The sequence below is a fragment of the Hetaerina americana genome, unplaced genomic scaffold (assembly GCF_022747635.1).
Source record: "Hetaerina americana unplaced genomic scaffold, ioHetAmer1.1.p SCAF_16, whole genome shotgun sequence".
Lineage (NCBI taxonomy): Eukaryota > Metazoa > Arthropoda > Insecta > Odonata > Calopterygidae > Hetaerina > Hetaerina americana.
Window position 1 is genome coordinate 1,712,826 of NW_027286719.1, and position 8,499 is coordinate 1,721,324.

The following is an 8,499-nucleotide window of genomic DNA, read 5'->3' on the forward strand; positions in this document are numbered from 1 at the left end:
ACACTGATCACTAGGTATATTGATTGTTCACTCGGAATACTAAGAAAAATGATGCCGCGACACTTCCGACGAAAGACAGTTATCCTCGTCGCTTCTTCGGCTGAAGTAGTGATAGATTTTCATCGGGGGCCATGCCGCAGGGAATGGGTACAGTGCAGCGAATTTCATGTCATGCTAGAGTAATCTCGGTGTAGTAGAGGTTAAAACTGTGCGCTAATGATCCTTGCTGGTTATTGTTTCTTCTCCGGTGCGGTCTTCTTCTTAGAAGGCCGCAAGTTCCACGGAGTTTTGCGTTCAATTCCTCGTTTTTGCCCGGCAGCTGACGCGTTGTTTTAATCCGCAACCAGAAAAACCTATTTAGGAGAGGTTTAGCGTTACATTTGGCGTAAATTTTCGTTCTGGGAGGGTCATACGGGGGGAGAAGGCGACGCGGAATGTTTCGTTCTATGGACGCTAGCGTATCTAATTTGCTTCGATCCAAAGCGCTGAATCTTCGGCATACTGAGCGTGGGTTACTTGCTTACCGGCATGTATATCTGTTGGCATGTCCCGAAAAACAGTGTGGTTGGGGAAAGAACGATTTCTTGGGGAATGCCTGCCAGGAGAGGCAAGGGAGAGGAGAGGTGTCCGCCTACTTTGGCTCTTGCCAACCTTCCAGTTAGAAAAGAGAAGACTAATATGAGTATTGGGGGTGTAATGTCCGGGGTGAGGGAGAGCTTTTCAATCAAACCCTCGCGGCGGACCAGGTCGAACTCCCTCTCGATGTCCAAGGACAAGGCTGCCACGTAGTGCCGGGTGTTGATGGTCTCTACTGCGGTATTGGTGAGCAGCGGAAGTGAACCAGTGGTACACCTGTGAGGACAAAATACATATTTCTATATGAGCAAGACCCCACTCTCCGAGAAAAGTTCAGTTAGTGCTCGGGTGATGGTTCTTTCGAACCATTCTCAATGACACTGGCCAGAGAGATGGGTCTGTAATTTTCTTCTATTGACCGGGCCTCTCTAGGTTTGGGAAATATATTGGTCATGAACTTTCATTGGGACGGGTAATAGCATAAGAACAGAAGAGAGTGAAAAATATTTAGTAGTGTGGGGTATGCTGCTTGTACGTTTGTTAAGAACATATCCGTGATTCCGTCCCCTCATGGAAAAGTGTTCTCTCCTCGGTCGGCAATCCACCATTTCCCCGGAAGAGATGGGTGACATGGTGTCAATTTAGGGCTAAGGGTTCCTACAGGGGATGAAGAGAGAATGGAAGTACGTTAAGGTACCTTTTACAGGCCGCAGCATGTCCCTCGTCGAACGCCGGGTCCTTCTGAGGGCCGTAGTTGTCTTCTAGCACCTGGCGAAAGACTTTCCCGTTTTTTCCCTTGAGTTGGCTGTCAGATTACCCTGCGAATCGATCAGGGAATGCTGGTAAGTTTATTGCGCTCGGAGAGGACACGAAAGTGATTCCAGAATGCCCCTTCTTTGCAGTCAAGCTCAGAGGCGGCGACCAGCCAGGATTTCTCCTTGTAAGCTACCACCCTTCTGTAGATGATAGCTTTAGAGCGGCTCTATTCGTTCTTCAGACCCATGTCCTCGGTGCGGAGCCATTGTTTGTACAGAGAATTTTGTTTTTAATTGGCCTAAAAACGTCTTGAGGGAGGGGGACGGGAGGGGCCAATCGATTCGGTGGGTATGCTAGCGGCCGCGAACTCGAACGCGGTGTTCAGCGTAGAGATAGCTTCGTCCACCTCGTCCGTGTTCCGCGGGGTTCGCAAGCCCCCCGTTGTCATGCCAATCGAGCAGCTGTAATCCTTTCAGTCGGCTGTTTTGGAATCTGCAAATGTGTGTGTCTGGCTGCGCGGGAAAAGCCTGAGAAGGAAAGGAGAAGGGAAGCTGGTCTGAGGTGATACGGTCGTCAACGGCAACGTCGCAAGATGTAGGGAGAATGCCAGCTGAAATAAGGTCAGGGTATGAAGGGCCGTGCCCAATGCAGGTAGGAGACGGAATATCCATTCGGATTAGAACGTGAGTGAGTGTGTAGTTATCTAGCAGACGGCCGATGGTGACTGAATCCCCGCAAAACCGGGACCTGGCGTTGAAGTCCCCAAGGATGACGCATGGGGTGCTTCAAGAGAGGATAGAGGCTAATAGGTCCGTTGGGGAAGACTTATTTCGGTGTGGAGCACAGACAGCAGACGTTTAGTTTTCGGCCAATGCGGCACTTTACCATTACGGCATCCGTGCTTCCCTGTAGAGCTGCGGTCGGAATAGCGATACGAGTCGCATCGATATCGCTGCGTAATAGGGTGGAGACGCCGCCTGATCTGATTCCACTCCTGGTAACTTGCGATATTGATTGACGCGAGAAAGAGGATTGAGATAAGTTGCGTCCATACCTAAGAGACAAATAGAGCGGAAAGGGTATAGCGTGTTCCAACGTCAGCGGGGGGGGGGGAGGTTCATCAGAAGCGGCTCCTCATTAAAAACTACTTACGCTTCCAATCCATTTTCCTATAAGTATTGGCGAAACTTATCTTAATCCTCTTTCTCGCGCCAAACTCTCAGATAACCAGGATTTCTCCTAAAGTCGCTGTCCGATGTCTCCTGCGTCCTGGCGTGAGCGGTTAGCAGTAACTCGGCGAACTTGGTCAACCTTGACACCAACCACTGGCAAATTTCCAAGCAAACACTAACCTAAACATGTAATTATATTATTTCTTCGTAATACACGACAATGATGATATTTTTAAAATAATTGGAACTATAGTCTCATTTATTTGCTACACACACAAACCACACACACACACGCACGCACGCACGCACGCACGTGGTGATGCCATTTATTTGTATTCTAAAAAATGAAAACCACTCTTGCATCCAGTTATTATGATCCTGCCATTTCTTGGCAAACTTGATCGCCACCATGAAAAACTCCGGGATTTTCAAACCTTAGGCTACGAATTACAATGAGATGAAGCTTAGTAACCGAGTTTCCTTGCATCAATAGTTGCACAGTGTGGACTTATTCTTTTATTTATAACAGTATTATCTATTTATTTGTTTCATTACCAAATATTAGCAAGGAAAATTGTCCGATAAATCGATTTTACTGAAAGAGAACAGGTATGCTAAAATTTAATTTCATACAACTGCCACGAGTTTATTTGCATAATTATAATTTAACAGTTGTTGACAGAGCATAACTTTGATATCATAACACTGAATAATTATTATTCAAATTGATGTGAAAATGGATCGGAAAAAGTAATTATTGGCAAATTAATGATTTTTTAACTATTCTTAAAAATATACCTGCATTGCTCTGGGCTCAATAAAGCTTAGAAGAGGTTGGTACAGTACCTTGTTTTACAAGTCCAGTAGTCACTTTGATCTTAATGATCTCGTGAGACGATATATTTCAAAGAATATGATTAATGCATAACTGACGTAAAAGAAAAGTAATGGTAAAACCACAAGTTGTAGAATCAGAAAATTTCAGAGTGACTTAGAAGGAAATAAGGAGCGATTTGAGAATAATTAAATAGGGAGAGATAAAGAATAGACTACAATACAGATTTAAAATGCCTCCTACAGTTTCCCATGGAGTTTTAGTACCAGAAAAATAACTCAGCCAAGGGTGCACAGAGAATTATGCCCGAGAATGAGACCCGTTAACAGTCCAACATTCTACCTCTGGGCTACCGCTTCCCCATAGTATTTAACATGGGATGCTAAAAATAAATGGAGGAAATAAGTCAAAATACGTACATGAGAGTATAAAGAATTTAGAATGATTTAAATTGTACAGATGGTACATTTAAATGGATTAAGATCTCTCGGATTTCCCAACGCGAAGTCTTGCAATGGCCGGCCAGGATTGATACGTTTCGATGGCTTGTCTGTCGTTACTTCGACCGTATCCTTCTGTATACGTCCTCTTGATTTCACCGAAGGCTCAAAGAGTTGCATATAATCAAGGATATATTTTCCTCCAATGGTTAATTTCATAAGATCGCGGTTGCGAATGACATTCGCACTCCGAGGGAAGTCTAGTTAATGAATTTAACCGAACTATGATTGCAAACACCGTGAAAAATATTATTTAATTTCATTGTATACTGATTCGTGTATTACTAAGTTCTGCAATCCTCGGGTCACGCAAGCCCTGACTATCTGATCGGCCACTGGCCAAGTATGCGTGTATACCATTTGCTTCGGCAGCTTTCTAAAATGGGACAAAAATATGCGTATAATTGATTTGAAGTAAACTTGTTTTTTGGCTTTTAGGTCTCCAGAGCAAATATAATTTTACATGAAGTACTGTTTTATTAGGATACAAGATTAAATAAAATCGTGCGGATAGAATTTGTTCATGTTTCTTTTTAGCAGAAGAGAAGAGTCCACACAGTTCTGAAAACCAAAATTGTATGCTACTGAAAAGAATGGAGAAGGTTAACCAAATAGATCCCTTGTGTATATCGTTAGAAAATGAAATAAAAGGACCTAATAATTGGCATGCAACAATGTAACAAGCAAGGGTGAAATTTTAAAAAAAAATTGTCGACGCATTTAGCTCTATTCAAATACCTTATGCCTGTATCCATCATCGCTACCCTTAATGATACATTCATTTATTTGTGAAATAAAGAGACTAAAATTTAATTTAATATAAATTCAAAAAAGTTTAATAACACTAAAGATAAATTTTTAGATCGATTGCAATTTTGCACCAGAATATTTTCACTAAACATAATAAAGTAGCATCATTTACTTAGGACAATACACAGCACTTTTTAAAAGACACAAGCAAAACTCACTGTGCTGGTTAAACTAATCCCCAGACAATCATTTCGGAATCGTCTTCGGTTTTATAGCCATACGAAACTGGTGGCTCTCTAGTCATGATCGAATTGCGCTTGCTTTGCCAATTTGTCTGCTGCATGACTTGAGTTTCTATTGATATCGGAAAATACTTCATCAGCACTGCTAGTCAACACGCATTCATCGTTCAACCTTTCATCACCTCGGGGGCTGTGCTTTCATGTTCTTGTAAGGCTGTAAAAATGTTAAACCTCAATGCAATTTGTAAATACTAAAGCTCCTCCTGAAAAATCTGTATTCCACCCAATTCTTAAATGAGGGAGGATAGGTTGGTGATGGGACTTAGAGGGCGCTTTGACAACCTCTCTTGGAAGTCGCTCCTGGAAATCTTCTGCTCACCAAACTGGGCTTGTGCAAATGTTCACGAATCACATCACGTGAGGAAAGGGAATGATGATGATTTATTGTTACAAAGTCATTAATACTAACATGAGAGAATGGTCAAAATCTACAGTTATCTCTGCATCAATAAAACTCCGTACTCATGAAAACTTCCACTTGAGTCAAGGAATTGGTAAATGACGTGATTGTTACTTAATGAAAATAACCAGGATGCTGGCAAAAGTGTTTCGACACTAAAAGAATATGCTTTGAAGAGTTTTTAGGTATTTTAGTAATATCGGAAATAAATCTACTATTTTTCCCCCCGAAACATTTCCCGATACTTTTTATACAAACCATGCAGTCCAGGGAAACTGTGCCATTCAAAATCGATTTGTTAAATCCGTATGATAAGATGGCGCAATTCCGGTAGGGGGAAGCTCTTTTCATCCTCGCGGGAATGTTCCCGTGTCCAGGAAATGTGTGAGTTTTAATGTGGTGATGTTTTTGCGTTATCCCTTTACGCTTAGTTATATTTTGCATCCATATTTATTTTTTCATTTATTTGTTCACTACGCGTGCTGAGAGGATTTTCCCTCATCCATTTATGTACTGAAAGGTCTTTACAAGTTTCCCCAGAAGAAGACTTAAGCCCTGAACTACCAAATACGCCAAACTAAACGTCGTGTGTTCGTGAATAACTCCTTCGATGCCTCGATCGCACAATAAACTATCGAACGATTAAGAGGCTTCCGTAGTTTTAATTCACTGAATTCTCGTAAACATTCTCTTTTTGTTATTTATCTACTTTTCCGTTGCTTTAGTGGGCATTATGGACTGTAAATAAAACAATATATAGACAGTTCATGAAGGACATGCCTAATTTAACTAACGATATAATGTAAACTTTACCACACATAAGTAGCAAATGTGGCATGAAAAAGTCTAAAGGTCGTCAGAGTAACTGTTAAATTTACACCGTGCTCGATGACTGATTCAGTGCGTTTTAATGATCGTGCGCAAATGCCGACGTAGGATATTATCATCCTTTTTTATGTTCAGCAGTTTGTATTCCTAACGAAGCTTCTTATGCTGAAACGCACCAACGGGCGACATCTTGACATTCAGCTGTAAAATGTGCGTGAAGAGTTTTCAGCATTCATTTTGAAATAAGCACGTTAAAACTACGGCATGCATGTATTAATTTTTTTCCAGAAAAATTGAAATGGCGTAGAGTGACTGAAATTGAGACAAAAACTTAAATCTCGTGTGGAATAAGTATATAATAAGTATGATATAAGTAAATGGATAATAAAAGAGGCAATTCTGGTTTTGCAATATGAGCGGAATTTCTTAACTTGGGATAAATTCCATTTTAAAAGATTTTAGCATTATTTTTGAATTCAGCACTTCTAAAAATTGCATCGCTTACGTGATCTCGAACCACACCTAAAGCCTTCTCATAAGATTCACGTCTATAATGCAAAGATATTCATATCAGAAACTAGAATACGGAATAATCGCATGAAAAAACGGTACGATACGTTTCGGCTCCAGCAAGGTACGGTAAGCTATTGTGCTACTCGTAAAAGGACGACACGGCATTACGGTAAGATATTTTTTTCGGTACCAAATACGAAAACAACATCGCATCGTACGTGGCTGTCACCTTTAGGGCGCACACAAAGTTGGCGAACCACATGGCATAGAGCCGGGCAATCGCCATCCATACCACCAATCATGGTCGATTGCACAACTCCTTTCCCCAAATACCAAAATTAGAAGATTCAAAATACTTCAAGGTTTCAGTTTATGTCCGTATATAGCGTTTTTGTCCCCATTTGTTTTGTGGTGAAATTTCGCAATTGTATAAAAAAAATTTTGTTCTCCGTTTAAGACGATATGTTTTTCACATGATCATAAATCCTGAGACATTGATAAATCTAAGACGTAGATTTCTACATCTAAATAATACCCCGCAAGCCGCCACAAGGGCGTGTGGCGGGGGGGTTAGGTCACCACCCGTAAAAGATAACAATGCCATATGCAAAAACAACAACATGGAAAACTATACCCACAGCGGCGCACACACTCATGCAAAAATCCCTTCATCCAACACTCATGCAAACACATATACCATAAACCAACATACAACCGCACCACAGGATGCAGCACGAAAGCCATCCAACAACACACAAGCCAGGACACAGCAAGCAAGAATGCGAAACTCCACCACCACATGAACATTCAACACAAAACGCTCTCAAATTTATGAGAAATGATCACGTATAAAGTATCACGAAATCCAACGAAAGCAAACATCATACAGGGTTCGTCCGGAAAATAAGTGTACTGAGCTCAGGAAAAAAAAGTATTACACTTTTACATATCTTAAGCTAATATTCCTCAAAGTAGGACCCTTGTGAGTCGATACACTTGTTCCAGCGGCGTTCCCATTCCTGGAACGCTCCCGCGAAGGCATCATCGGGAACCTCTCGAAGACTCGTCGTCGACCTCTTCTCTGCCCTCCACGAACATCTTGTGCCACCGAAAGATCATGTTTCTGGACATGGCTGACTCCCCGTAAACCTGGTTGTTCATACCGACAGTTTCGGTAGACGATTTCCCAAGCTTTACCGCAAATTTGATGGAATAACGCTGCTCCAAAAACTTCGGCATCGCGTTCCGTGACGTGGGTCGAGCGTGGAGGTTCGCGTTAACAGAGCTCCTCACTACACTACAGCTCAGAGCCGACTGCCTTTTTCAGCGTCGCTTGCCAACATACCCCCCTCCAATCGCAGCCCGTCAGAGCGGTGCTGGGCGCGCCTGGAGCGGCGCGCCCAGCCCAAGGGTCAGTACACTTATTTTCCGGACGAACCCTGTATGTATAGTATACGATCTACTCAGTTCACTCTGCCGGAGGTTGTGAGCGGCTGGGAGTGTCGACACCCGCGCCCGTGAGCCTCCCCTCCCCTGAGGGCACGCCACGCGCACGTTGGTCCCCTATCCTTTTCCGCCATCCCTGGAGCACGGTCCCGCCTCGAATTTGAAAGGCGAGGCTCGCTCGGTGGAGGGGGCCGGTGAGTCGGAATGAGCCCCCCCGGGATCATCCGTGGAAATAAAAGGCGCGCGACCAGATTTGACGAATGAGTGACGGGAGAGGAGGGGGAGCGCGTGGGGAAGCGCGCACCCACCCTCACACTAACCTCCCGGTAGACCACACACTCGCACCCACCCACCACGTCACCGCAAATCAATCCCCCCGCCCCCCCAATCGCGCCAAACCCTCGCACCTGCGCCAGTTCCA